Source organism: Aquarana catesbeiana, linkage group LG08 (genome assembly GCF_042186555.1).
Source record: "Aquarana catesbeiana isolate 2022-GZ linkage group LG08, ASM4218655v1, whole genome shotgun sequence".
In the NCBI taxonomy this organism is placed as follows: Eukaryota; Metazoa; Chordata; class Amphibia; order Anura; family Ranidae; genus Aquarana; species Aquarana catesbeiana.
In genome coordinates this window covers 114845381-114859925 of record NC_133331.1, presented here as the reverse complement: position 1 = coordinate 114859925, position 14545 = coordinate 114845381, and positions in this window count along the sequence as shown.

Here is a 14545-nt window from a genome sequence, read left to right as displayed (position 1 = left end):
GGGCATACATTTTTATTATTGCATTTTTTATTAAACATTTTGCTAGATTCAGTATGTAAAATTTGTTACAAAACTGAGACTAAAATTTTGTACCAAAAGTGATATCATATCATGATTAACAATTTGAAACAATGAATGAGAAGCAAAAAGATGGATTTATACTGTTCCATATGTATTTCAGTGCATGGTATTGCACATGAATAGGTGTAAATGTACAAATATAGTCCATTTTCACTTTTAAACTAAATTACATTGTGTAAACATGAGCCAGATTCATAAGAAAAGAATAGGATTTTTATTTGACATGTCAGTAAAATGAACAGGTTTTGCTACATATTCTGGCTGATAGTCCCTTTGATCTGTTCAGCAGAACATTCCTTCTTGTCGCAGCTCATTGCCCCCTCCCTGCTATTGGCTACAGCACCAGATGGGAAAGTTTCCCTAGTATAGGTCACCATTTTGGGGGAGTCCAGTGTTGGACCCATTGGCTACATCAGCAGCTGTGAGCCCACCCTTTTTAACAGGGAAGGCAGGACCCTGAGTCCTGCTACCCAGATGTTGGGGGTGCTGTTCAGAGGCTGAAGAAAGCCTAGAGCAGCACAGTGGCCAAGTGGTTAGCACTTCCACCTAGCAGCAGGGCAAGGTCTACTTAGGCGAAGGTGCATTTAACCCCCCCCCCCCTCCCCCCTCTTCTATCCTAAGGCGGCTATCTAAGCAGCCTTAAAGTGGTTGTAAACCCTAAAAAAAAAAATCTGAAAAAAAAAACCTGCAAGACAAAGGCATAATGAGCTAGTATGCATAGCATACTAGCTCATTATGAATTACTTACCTGAGATCGAAGCCCCCGCATCGGTCCTCGTTCCCCACTCCGGCGGCCGAAATCGCTCCCGGGAGTTACTTCCGGGTATCGCGGCTCCAGTGCTGTGATTGGCCGGAGCCACAATGACGTCACTCCCACACATGCACACGGGAGCTGCCGGTAAGGGCACAGTCTAACTGAAGCAACGGCACGTACGTGCCATTGCTTCAGTTTGCTTAAGTGCGCATGTGCCGATGACGTCGGCACATGCAAATACAGGGATATCTCCTAAACCATGCAGGTTTAGGAGATATCCAGTGTAAAAAGTGGTTGTAAAGGATTTACAACCACTTTAAGCCTCCTGCATATGTCCCCAACTGACACAAACTGTCCCAAGTACTTTGGCTGATCCCCGTGGCCAGATCCCTTCTACAATAAAAACAAAAAACTCTTCCCCCTTTCTTTTGATTTATTGTGGTAAAATTCCTATGGTGGTGGTTCCTGTGGTATTTAAACTCCTTTGGGTGCAGAGGGGGATTGGAAGAGGAGGGAGGAGCACTGGTGAACCCCTCTCTGCTGCAATCCAGCAATGTAATCTGTAATGATCATATAGTGTGGGGGGGGTCAGCAGCTGTACTGTGCTTGGGTATATAGATGTATAGTGTGGGATCTGCCTTCCTAGTCAGGATGTGTGGATCTCAGTGCCTCTTCTACCAGGGATAGATGGTTACATAGTTACATAGTAGGTGAGGTTGAAAAAAGACACAAGTCCATCAAGTCCAACCTATGTGTGTGATTATAAGTCAGTATTATATTGTATATTCCTGTATGTTGCAGTAGTTCAAGTGCTTATCGGCTCCCAATCACCCAGCGAATTCAATTCAAAATACTAACCACAACATACAAAGCCATTCACAACTCTGCTTCGAGCTACATCACCAATCTTGTCTCCAAATATCACCCAAATCGTCCTCTCCGCTCTTCTCAAGACCCTCTACTCTCAAGCTCTCTCGTCTCCTCCTCCCATGCTCGTCTCGAGGATTTCTCCAGAGCGTCTCCCATCCTCTGGAACTCGCTACCTCCACCGGTCCGGCTATCCCCTACTCTTGCTACCTTCAGGCGATCCCTGAAAACTCATCTCTTCAGGAAAGCCTATCACGTCTCTAACTACTCTTTTACCACTTCCATCAGCTCATTCCCCACTGTTACAACCTTTTGTACCACCTACCCCACCCTATTAGATTGTAAGCTCTTTTGAGCAGGGTCCACTTAATCCTCCTGTATTTTATTGTATTATAACTGTATTGTCTCCCTTTTATATTGTAAAGCGCTACGTAAACTGTTGGCGCTATATAAATCCTGTATAATAATAATAATAATCTAATAGTTTTTTGAAACTATTGATCCCCCCCCCCCCCCCACTGAGACCACCGCCTGTGGAAGGGAATTCCACATCCTGGCCGCTCTTACAGTAAAGAACCCTCTAAGGTTAAACCTCTTTTCTTGTCATTTTAATGAGTGACCACGTGTCTTGTTGAACTCCCTTCCGCGAAAAATTTTATCTCTATTGTGGGATCACCAGTATGGTATTTGTAAATTGAAATCATATCTTCTCTCAAGTGTCTCTTCTCCAGAGAGGATAATTTCAGTGCTCGCAACCTTTCTTCACAACTAATATCCTCCAGACTCTTTATTAGCTTTGTTGCCCTTCTTTGTACTCACTCCATTTCCAGTACATCCTTCCTGAGGACTGGTGCCCAGAACTGGACAGCATACTCTAGGTGCGGCCGGACCAGAGTCTTGTAGAGCGGGAGAATTATCATTGTATCATTATCATTGTATCTCTGGAGTTAATCCCTTTTTTAATGCATGCCAATATTCTGTTTGCTTTGCTAGGAGCAGCTTGGCATTGCATGCCATCGCTGAGCCTATCATCTACTAGGACCCCCATCCTAGATTCCCCCAGAGGTGTATGTTGCCCCTGCTGTTCACTGATGTGTACCTGATTAATCCCCCCCCCCCCCGCTCTCGTCCTATGCAGTGTGTGCTTGTGGTGTGATGCCCAGTCTGCCTAGTGTACAGTTCTGGGGGAAAATCCAGTGTCCTGTTCTCTGGTGCTACTAGCTGTCCCCATATGCCTCAGTAAGCCTGCCGCAGCTGCCCTGGTTTCCTATATAATGCCGCTTTCGCTGCTGTTGCTGCTAAGGCTGCATTGCAGATAAACTTAATAAAGCCAGGCTGGGCTGAGCTGAAGATGGAGCAGAGTCCCAGCAGGGGTATGTGAGGAGTGGAGTCCTCACGTGTGGGCAGGGGAGCGCTCTGATCCCTCAAGGAGCCCCCGCACAGCTGGCACTCAGACCAGGGCTGGGACAATAGTTATCCAACACCCAGGGTATATATGCCAAACAATCAGGAGTCCTCCTTTAACATCAAACTCCCCATTTACATCAGAGTTCCCCTTCACATCAGCACTGGCCCTTTAAATCGGTAGTCCCCCTGCACCATCAGTAGTCCCCCTTCACCATCAGTAGTCCCCCGTCATCAACAATAGTCCCCCCTTATATCAGGAGTCCTCCTTTCGTATTAGAATCCCCCGTTACATCAGGAGTCCCCCTTTACCATCAGAATCCCCTTTACTTTCAGAGTTTCCATTTAACATCAGTAGCCCCCCTTTAAAAATGAGAGTCCCCACTTACAGAAAGAGCGATCCAGAGTGCTGGAACTATGTATAGTGTGGAAGGAGAGGAGAAATGCAGAGAACAGGTGAGACTGGACCAGGATGGCGGGGAGGAGAGAAAGAGGAGACCAAAGCAGAATAGAAGATTTGGACAGGAGAGTAAGGGAGAGATTGTTGGGGAAGAAAGTGTAGCTGCAAAGAGTTCATGTGCCTGTCCAATAAGAACCAGCATGACAGGAAGTGGAGGTTGGCACGGCAGCGCTCTGTGCACAGTACCGGCCCAAACATGTCCCCCCATTAGTGTTGGCCCTGGCCCAGCAAAACCCCTGGACAGCTCTGGAAACTCCTCTTTAGAGAAGTCTATTCTGCCCACACCTAACAACTGTACTTTTATTTTCTCCATCAGCTCCTCCCCCACAGCTATTACCTTTTGTATCACTTGACCCTCCCTCCTAGATTGTAAGCTCTAACGAGTAGGGCCCTCTGATTCCTCCTGTATTGAATTGTATTGGCACTGTACTGTCTGCCCTCATGTTGTAAAGCGCTGCGCAAACTGTTGGCGCTATATAAATCTTGTATAATAATAAGAATAACTGAGGCTGAGGGAGAAGAGCAAAACACTGCAGGTGAGGAATAGGTGAATGGAGGGGGCATATGGTGTATAGGTTCGTAATGTGGAGCGCCGGGGGTCTGTCCACCCAGGTTACTGCCCTCCCCAGCCTGGCACCTGCCAGTGCTGCCTTATAGAGGCGCTGACTCTGCCTAATAGCACTAGGGTAGTTGGTTCAAATCCCAACCATGGCGCTACCTGCCTGGAGTTGGCGTGTTTTCTCTGTGCTTGTGTGGGTTTCCTCCGGGTACTCTGGTTTCCTCCCACACTTCAAAGACATGCTGGTAGGTTAATTGGTTCCTATCTAGTATTTGTATGAATGTGAGTTAGGGACCTTATATTGTAATGCTCCTTGAGTGTAGGGATTGATGTAAATGCACAATATATGTGTAAAGCGCTGCATAAAAATTGACAGTGCCATATACTGTAAGTACCTGTAATAAACTATAGAGAGTCAGGACCAGTGGGCCGAGCTGCTGTATTGGACCCACCAGAGACTGTGCTACTGTTATCTGTGAGAAGTGATGCTGTTCTTGACCCAACAGAGACTGTGTTACTCTTCTTGTGCTGCTGAAAAGAGAACTTCCATACTGCACTAGCCAGAGACTGAGCTGCTGCAGGTACTGCGCAGCATGACTGCTGAAGACTCTGAGAGACTGCTGCTATGGAAGTACCTGCTCCATCTAAAGAGAAGCCTTCTGGCTACTTGTTACTGTTACTGCTGTTTAACAATGCTGCCTTTGGAGAAATTGGCATACATATTTTTCCTTGGGATCACAAATACTCTGTTTGGAGTAAGCACTCCAACGAGAGATACAGTGCCCAAACGCTGGCTAGCTATGCACAGAGTCCACTGATCGGTAGTTTAGATCCACAAAGATTATTTGCTTTAGAAAACTGCATACAGTGAATCTTGGTGCCAAATATGCTAGGAAATAAACATTTGGTTTACATAGACTTTAAATGATTGTAAGGGTTATGGACCAGAAAAGTGATGCTGGGTTCTTGTCTGATATTCAGTTAGGCGTTCATCTTTGATATGGTCATCTGTGTAGTATGGTTGGGTGTCAAGAGCACAGTTGGTCTTCCTCCACACATTCTCCAGCTGATGTTTTTGCTAAGACTCTATCCGCATTCCCTGCTTTCTACTGTTCCCACTGCTCATGCAGCCTCCTCAGAGTCCCCTGCCCTCTGCTGCAGCTGACCTTGAATACTCCTGAAGCTTTTCCTGAGACCCCCACATTCAAGATTGCATTCTTTATCCTGATGCATACATACTGCCGTTACATATTTTGTTTTATATATTCAGTCAGGCAAGATGTGCATGTGAGGGGCAGGCGTCATTGTGTGTTTTTGTTGATCCAAGTTCCATTAAAATGGTTGTAAGTCCTTACAATCCACTTTTTACTACAGGTAAGTCTATAATGAGGCTTACCTGTTGCTACCGTGGATATTTCTTAAACCTGCACAGTTTAGGAGATATCCCCTGTATCAGCATGTCCCGACGCCATCGGCACATGCGCACTGAAGCAACTCTTGCCGTTACTTCAGGTGTCCCCATTACAGGTCAGGTGTCCCCATCAGAGTCCCCCTATACATCAGGTGTCCCCATCAGAGCCCCCTTGTACATCAGGTGTCCCCATCAGAGCCCCCCTGTACATCAGGTGTCCCCATCAGAGCCCCCCTGTACATCAGGTGTCCCCATCAGAGTCCCCTATACATCAGGTGTCCCCATCAGAGTCCCCCTATACATCAGGTGTCCCCATCAGAGTCCCCCTATACATCAGGTGTCCCCATCAAAGTCCCCCTATACATCAGGTGTCCCCATCAGAGTCCACCTATACATCAGGTGTCCCCATCAGCATCCCCCTATACATCAGGTGTCCCCATCAGCGTCCTCCTTTACATCAGGTGTCCCCATCAGCGTCCCCCCTTACATCAGGTGTCCCCATCAGAGTCCCCCTTTAAATTATGTGTCCCCATCAGCGTCCCCCTTTACATCAAGTGTCCCCATCAGCGCCCCCCTATACATCAGGTGTCCCCATCAGCGTCCCCCTTTACATCAGGAGTCCCCATCAGCATCCCCCTATACATCAGGTGTCCCCATCAGAGTCCCCCTATACATCAGGTGTCCCCATCAGAGTTCCCCTATACATCAGGTGTCTCCATCAGAGTCCACCTATACATCAGGTGTCCCCATCAGCGTCCCCCTATACATCAGGTGTCCCCATCAGCGTCCCCCCTTACATCAGGTGTCCCCATCAGCGTCCCCCTTTACATCATGTGTCCCCATCAGCGTCCCCCTTTACATTAGGTGTCCCCATCAGCGTCCCCCTTTACATCAGGTGTCCCCATCAGTGTCCCCCTTTACATCAAGAGTCCCCATCAGTGTCCCCCTTCACATCAGGTGTCACCCCTCTCCCCCCCTCGTACTTACAGCTCTCACAGCATCCACCTTCGGATCAGCCAGAAACCTGATGTGACGGCGCGGGTCCCGCCAATCACTAACTACAACAGGGAACAAAGCTGTAGTGGGAGTGTTCAGGGCGCAGAGCTCTGCATCCCGAGGATTATCTAAAGGAAGCCAATAGAGCTTCTTGATTGAAAACACAACATGCTTCCCATACCAACTGTGTCCAGGGCCCCGCACACACTTAAAGGGCCATCATTTTATTTTTATTTTTTTCAGTGATTGCAGCACGTCATGCTACCCATACACCTGTGTGTCCGGTGTCCCACACACACTTAAAGGGCCATCATTTTATTTTTATTTTTTTATGATGAGTAGCATTGGGGGGGGGGGGGGGGGGCGGGCGGTGCCCATGCACCCCCTATTGACGGGCCACCACTGTTGCCAGACCATTTCATCAAAACTCCTTCCACAGGATTATAGGTTCATTTAAAGTAGTATTAAACCAAAAACCCAAAAAGTGTAATATATTGCAGTTTACCAATCATTAGTTGTGGTGGCTGCATCCGTTTTCTTTTTTAGGCCTTTTCCCCTCTGTTTTCACCTGGTGATCTGGCCAGTAATGCACCTGCTGTATTAGAGTGACCCCACTCTGGATGAAGGACTGCAAGGGCACCTTTAAACAGCAGCATTGTCAGTCTGGGGGAGGGTCGTGAATATACTAGCAGATTTAGATGTACTTAGCAGCACTAGCAGCCAAACTCCAGCTAATACTTTTTAAGCAGTTACAGCAACCGTCTTTTTTTTTTTTTTTTCCCTTTTAGGATAAAGGTTTTACATAAAAGCTGATCACTGTAAACACCCCTGTCAGTGGTAAATGGTTTGGTTTGTTTCAATCTTCTAACTGCTACATCTGTAGAAGAGCGTGTTCTGTTGAAAAACAGACTTACTGGCCAGATCACCAGGTGAAAATAAAAAAAAGCCTAAAGAACCCAAATGCAGCAATCACAGCTAAGAATTGGTAAGCTGCAATATAATGTCTGCTTTTGGGTTTAGTACTGCTTTAACATATTTTCTGCATGTTATTTACCTGTAAAAGCCTCCATAGTGTAGACATCTAGATGCCCCTAGACTGCTGCTGGGAGCCACCATTTTGGATGTCCAGCAGCCCCAGCAAACTCAGAACTGTCACTGGTAACACTCTGTATTAAGCTCCTTCCTCCCTCTCCCAGCAGCTACATAAAAGGTAATATGGAAAGGTGACAGAAGGGGTGGAGAACCAAAGCCAGCACAGAGAGTAATTTATGCTCTCCAAAAAGAGGACTTGCAAAGGAGGGGAGGTTGTGCCTAGGGATTTTATTAATCAGTTTTTTTTATGTCAATAGCACATTGAAATTTTGCAGTGTTTCCAATAAAAGAACAATAAAGCCCATGCTAACACTCTCCGACATTGGTGTGTTTTTAGTAGGTGTGGTTAAAAGATGGGAAACATGCTAGCATGGCTTTATATCGATAGCAGCAGTATAAACAATCCTATAATCATCAGATTAAACAATCCTATAATCAACAGTAAAACACAGATACTTCAATCTCTCTTTCATGAAAGGAAAGTGGTGTAGAGTACAAAAAGTGGGCATTTGCAGTCAGATTATATCAACCTGTATTCAGAAGCCTAGCATCCCATTAGTGCCGGTTCATACAGGGGCAACCTGACTTACAGCGTGACTTTGCAAGGCGATTTTGAGGCGACTTCACTGTGACTTTGAGCAACTTACAACGCGACTTAGTCACCTCCAGGACAGGCGACTTTAGCTGTGGCCAATCACAGAATAATTAGCTCTGTGGGAGGGAGGGGGTTGCCTGGGTAAACGTGGGGGGTACCTGGGTCAATTATTTTCTTTTTCATGTAAAGTCGCTTCAATATAGATGGAGATCTGACTTGGAGGCGACTTCCAATCTATGGGTACAAATCGTCTTGAAGTAGTACAGGAACCTTTTCTGAAGTCGGAGCAACTAGTGTACATTAAGATGGGTCTCATTCACTTCTATGGGATTTCTTATGTCCAGTGCCTTAGGGCGACTTGAGGACTTACAAGTCGGATCCCAAGTCACTGTAGTGTGAACCGGCACTTAATGTATAATATTACTTTCTCTAGCATGTGATCAGGTCTTCAGGTCAGCTATGCAAAAGGGGGGGGCTTTTAAAGTGATTGTAAATGATCGCCTTGTAAAACAACCCATTCCGTTTCAAACAGAAATGAAAGGCAAAACATTTTTATATAGATATAAAAAAAAATTCCCTCTGTTCTCAGCAGCATAAAATCTGGGGGGAGGAGAAGCAGCAGCACACTGAGCTTCACAGTTAATAACCACGCAGAGCGTGCATGTCAGCACAAGTCTGATCATTGGAGGAGAGCAGGCTGAGTTCCCAGCATAGCTGGAAAACTGACCATGGTTTTCTATTCTGCCTGGTGTGGTCAGTTTTTATCAGGAAAGAAGAGGGACTGGCAGAACACCAGGTATTTCACACAAAGGAAGCAATACAAAGAGAACAGGATACATTTTTATACAAGTACATGGTACAGCAGCCGCATATCAAGAATATGAAGTGTTGGGGTAACAAATGATTTAAGCCAACTGTGGACTAAGGTATCGCAGACTAGCAGAGTGGTAATTGGACAGCACAACTCGTGTTATACACAAAAACATGAAATACACCATCCGATGCCTTTAGCTAGGGCCAGTACCTGGTTGGTGTCACTGTAAGTTCTTAATGCAAGTATCTTTATTCTGTAATAACCAGGGTATCAAGCAGATAGAATCCGTAGCACATTTCATGAAATAACTGCACTTAATCATTCTTTATTCACGCAGGTATGCATGAATTGTGTTACAAATTCTGTTTTCTACCCTGGTTTGTAAAGAATAAAGATATTTGCATTCAACCTGGTATTTGTCTGTCCTATGTGTCACAGTGAGAATTTGGATGTGCACCCAACAAACCTGAAAACTACATAATGTTTCAACTTGGTGTGCCACATTCACAAGAAAAATTATTCTAAAAATAATTTTTACAAACGTATTGCAAAGACCATAATAATTATTAAAAGTAGTGCAATTGCTGATCATGAAGTGTTGGGTCAAAGATGGACCTTTAGGGATCCCACAATACATAAACAGAATATACTGAATTTCATACTGTTACCCTGTAGATCACTAATGGGTACACCTATCCATCAAAATAAACCACGATTACATGGGGAAAAAAACCTATATAAACATCACAGATCCACTGACTAATCTGCACGTGAGTGCAGATACAAAGTCACATTAAATACGAAGTTCCAATGCTTTTCAATTACATGTAACCTTGCTCGGGGGTAGATAAGTGGAAATGAATCTACAATGAAAACAAACTGAATTCTATGAATCACCATATGATGGTTGTATGAAAAGAGCCACATACATGTACTGTGTCCATCAGTTCATTGCAATACATATTTAATACAACATTAAAATACAGAGGTTTGGAAGTCAGCGACAGCTCCACACAGGTCACCCACCAAAGACAGACCTCGCAAGGATTGCCATACAATATCTCAGCTCCACCTAGAATAAACAGGGCTAGCATGAAAAAAAACGTGTGTTTTCATTGTAGACGAAATTCCACTTATCTCCCCCTGAGGAAGATTATATGTAATTGAAACATATTGGAACTTAGTATTTACTGTGATCCTATGTTGGGCATCCATTATGTATCATTCATCTCATATAACATCATCCACTTTGTATCTGCACTTACGTGTGGATTAGTTAGTGGATCAGTGATGTTTATATAGTTTTTTTTTTTTTTCCCAGTGTAATCGTGGTACTCTGTTTATGTATTGTGAGATCCCTAAAGGTTCATCTTTGACCCAAGACTTCATGATCAGCCTTTACGCTACTTTGAATCATTTTTATAGTCTTTACAATAAAGTTTGTAAATGTTTTCTTTTATATATCATTTTTTCTCCTAGTCTTTCTTGGGTGCCTAAAAAAAAAACCTCTACAATATTTACTATAAAAGCAAAAAAGTTGGGATGTGTACCCAGGAAATCCTTTTGTGGGCACGCCCGGAACAGTAACACCTGATTGTTCTCACACAATGCATTTTATTACACGACTTGGCACAGTGTAAACATACACACTAAATTCACTATACACATAGCACCATTCATCTCAGTACTATCAACATCCCCCCACCCTGGACCTTGTTACACTCAGTACATCACATTTTGCATATCATTGCTTTCAGCACAATGCAATGTGCAAATGCTGATTCAAACCAGTCTTGGGAAATAACAGCCAGAAATGGAGAGAGAATTACAAAGCAGAGAAACACAATACTCCGAAAGCAGATAACCTAACTTATATATGAGGAATGGTCCAGAATCTGGCTGCAGTGTGTTGGATATTCAGAAGAAGATAAACTGATCAGCCTTTTTAATTTTCACACACCTGCAGTGTGTGTTTGATAGCTTTTTCATTGGTTTATTTTTTCTTTGGAATTGTTCTTTGAAACCCTTATACACAAAAGCATATAAATATATTCAATCCCATGCAAGGTTAGGCAACTCTGTATTGCTAACCTAATGTATGCATACTGAACTTGCACAGAGTTGTTTTTTTTTGTTTTGCAGTTTGCACTGAGTAACAATATGCTTATTAGGCCAGTTACATGAATTGCCTTACTGCTCAGAGCTGCATACAAAAGCTGTCCTTTTAAAGTGTATGTGTGGGCAATGCATCCATATTCCTTGATGTTCTATCCTTTTAAAGAAACTGAAAGTATAGAAAAATACCTGATGATCCTGTCACAAATCCAGTGAGCTCTGAACTTCCTGTAGTGAGTTGATTACGCTGCCTCCGAAATCCCCAAGCAATGTTGCCATTGATGTTAGTCATGTCTGAGTTCTTCACTGCTAGACTACAAAACTATGCCTTCCCCAGCCCCCCGCAATCCTCTTCTGCCCCTCCCCACTCCATCTCTGTCCTTCTCCACATGCACACATTGATTAGTTCCCCAAAAATATGGTGTTGCTATTCATGTGTGCATGGGGCCTTAAGAGTGTTTCTACAGAAAGGGCTCTTGGGAGATATAGTTCTGGGGGTGCCTGTCAATAGCAGCTGATGTAGGTAATGCCGTTGTCACCTCCTCCCAGCAGCTACAAGCATAGTTATGATGTCACAGGTAGTTATAGAAATTGTTTCATACTACAAAAACAAAATAAAAGAGTAAAATGAATGTAGAAACTGCTAAAGATGGGGAGAGAGAGGTTTGGGGCAAAAGTTTTACTGATGCTTGAAGACCGCCTTTAATATTGTCCCCTAATTTGTTGTTTCTTGTACATAGATTGCTTGTATTTGTTGTCTGTACAGGGATACTATGTATGCCCTGGAGAGTTAAGCCAGACATGGACTGAAATTCAGCCGGTTCAGCAGAAATCGGCCAAATTTCCATCCATGTATGGGCACCCTGGTTGTACACAAGTATTTTCCAAATGCTTTTAATAGCAAACCTTGCATTGTTAGCTGCAAAAACGTTTGAACTTTTCAACTGACATTTTGACCTGTGGTAGGAACTTTTTACCTAAGTGTGAATATACCATGCTGTGAAACAATTTAATGACATCAAAGCCTACCAAGCCTACAGTTTGATTTGGACAAAGAAAGTAGAGGTAAATAAGGGTGGGGGGATATAAATATTTCATTAAAGAGGAACTTAACTACGCCTTACATTCCCCCTTACCGGTTATGCTGGGTTAAACTCAAAACACACTCAACTCACCTGTCCCGCAGATCCAGCGTTGCCCTGCAGGGCTCCTGGAATATGTGATTGGGCTTTCCTTGGAGGCTGTGGGAGGCCAGAATGGCAGCACTGAGTGGGACCTATAAAAATGTGCTCTTATTAATGGGGGCTGGGGCTGGAGGCAGAGGCCTGGATTGAAAGTTTTTTTGCAGAGTAAGACTGGATTCACACTATCTTTGCATGTGGCTCACAGCAGGGGTCCGGTGCAAACTTTTGGCTGAATTCGGACCTGAAATGGACCAAAGGACGCACAGGACTCCTGTGAAATTCGCACCGGAGCTGCAGCGGAGATATGTGAACAGGCTCCATAGAGAGCCGGTCAAAATCTCCTGCTATTGCGAATTGGATGCATCCAATTCGCAATAGTGTGAACCCAGTCTTAAACAACCTTAATCTCTATTATAATTAAAATCTAACAAGTTACCATTGCCCATGTGTTTCCTGTGGTATTGTTTCTGGGTGTTGCCATTGCAGCCTCAGTATGTTAGAACTTAGTAGGTCTTTACCAGGGCAACAATGCTCATGATATATAACGTAATAAGAGCTAGCCCAAATCTCTTATATAGTGAGCATAGCTATATCTTGGGGGATGTAGTATTTTGCATTACCATATTTAATTCAAATAGAACAATGAAAATGGTCTAACTTAAGGTTTTTAGCAGTATGTTAGGCATAAAGAAATATGGGCTCTGTTTTCTGGGATGCCAAAATGTAGCTTTGTAAAAAAAAAAAATCCTCAAAAATCCCTCCACCTGCTTCAAGCACTAAAATATCCCTAAGCTATAGAACTTTTAAGGTCTTGCATGTCACACTGACCCTTAATGCTGACAGATCAAATGACGTTACTCGTTCAGAAACTGCTCCCTGTCTTTCTCTCCATCGGAAATATCTTTGTCAATGTGCAAAAGATGGTTTTCTGTTTCCTCATTGCCTTTTGTGTTTTCCAGTGTTTACAGCCTTAGATGATCTGAGAGGCTGAAGCAAGTGAAAGCAGCTTCCTGAAGATGACAAAAGCTCACGAGGGACACAGACAGAAGGGGAGGGGGTTATGTGCAATATCTGTATGATCGACCATTGACAAAAGATAGTGGCATATCACATCCTGTCCTTTGAAAACTCCTCTTTGAATTGTGGACACTCTTCTGCTTTGTGCCTTAAGGAGAACTTTTTGGAGGCTCTTGCACAGACACAATAAACCTGGGGCTCCAGCTGTAGGACCATAGGCTGAACCATACAATCCATGGCAAGAGGATCTAGGAGCTGACAGGACTTCTTCCAAATTTCAAGCTTCTTTCTAAGATAATGTTTGCACAGATGCTGGATGCAAAGACTGAACGCCTGTGTTTTTTCAGCAAGCACCCAATCTGCACTGCTATCACTTCTCTAGTCAGTCCAATGATGTGTTTTGCTGGCCAATTGCTGCTTTTAATCTTTAGATTAGCACATAGTGCGAACCCCAATGAACACACATGTGTGTACGGAGTCATCTGGTTGGTACGTGGTTTTAATAATTGGTGTTGGTGGGGGCACCTAACATGCCACGTGAAGATATTCTTAGGGCCTAATGTATCAGCACTAGAAATTTGATTGTGTCTCAACAGCTACAGAATAAATACAGTAAAAGTTTGATTGCTGGTTATGCGTAATTAACTCTAGTTTTTAGTATTGACACATTAGGCCCTTTATGTGACAAAGGGGGTTATTTACTAAAGGCAAATCCACTTTGCACTGCAAGTGCACTTGGAAGTGCAGTCGCTTTAGATCTGAGGGGGACGTGCAAGGAAAATTTAAAAAACAGCATTTTAGCTTGCACATGATTGGATGATAAAATCAGCAGAGCTTCCCCACATATCTACAGCGACTGCATTTCCAAGTGCACTTTCAGTTCAAAGTGGATTTGCCTTTAGTGAATCAACACCAAAGTATAAGCCAATCTAGTTTTTTTTCTATCTATCTGGTCAGAGTTACAGGGGTACCATAAATAAGAGGAAGCAAGGATGTCTCTAAAAGGGCTTGTTCACACTGGGATTTATTTACTAAAGGCAAATAGACTGAGCACTTTGCAAGTGCAGTTGCACTCTGCATAGGAATTTGCTCCAGAGCTTAGTCAATGAGGTGAAGATCTGCTGGCTTCCATCATCCAATAATATGCAAGCAAAAATGCTGTTTTCTCTTGCATACGACTGGGTATTTTTTGCAAA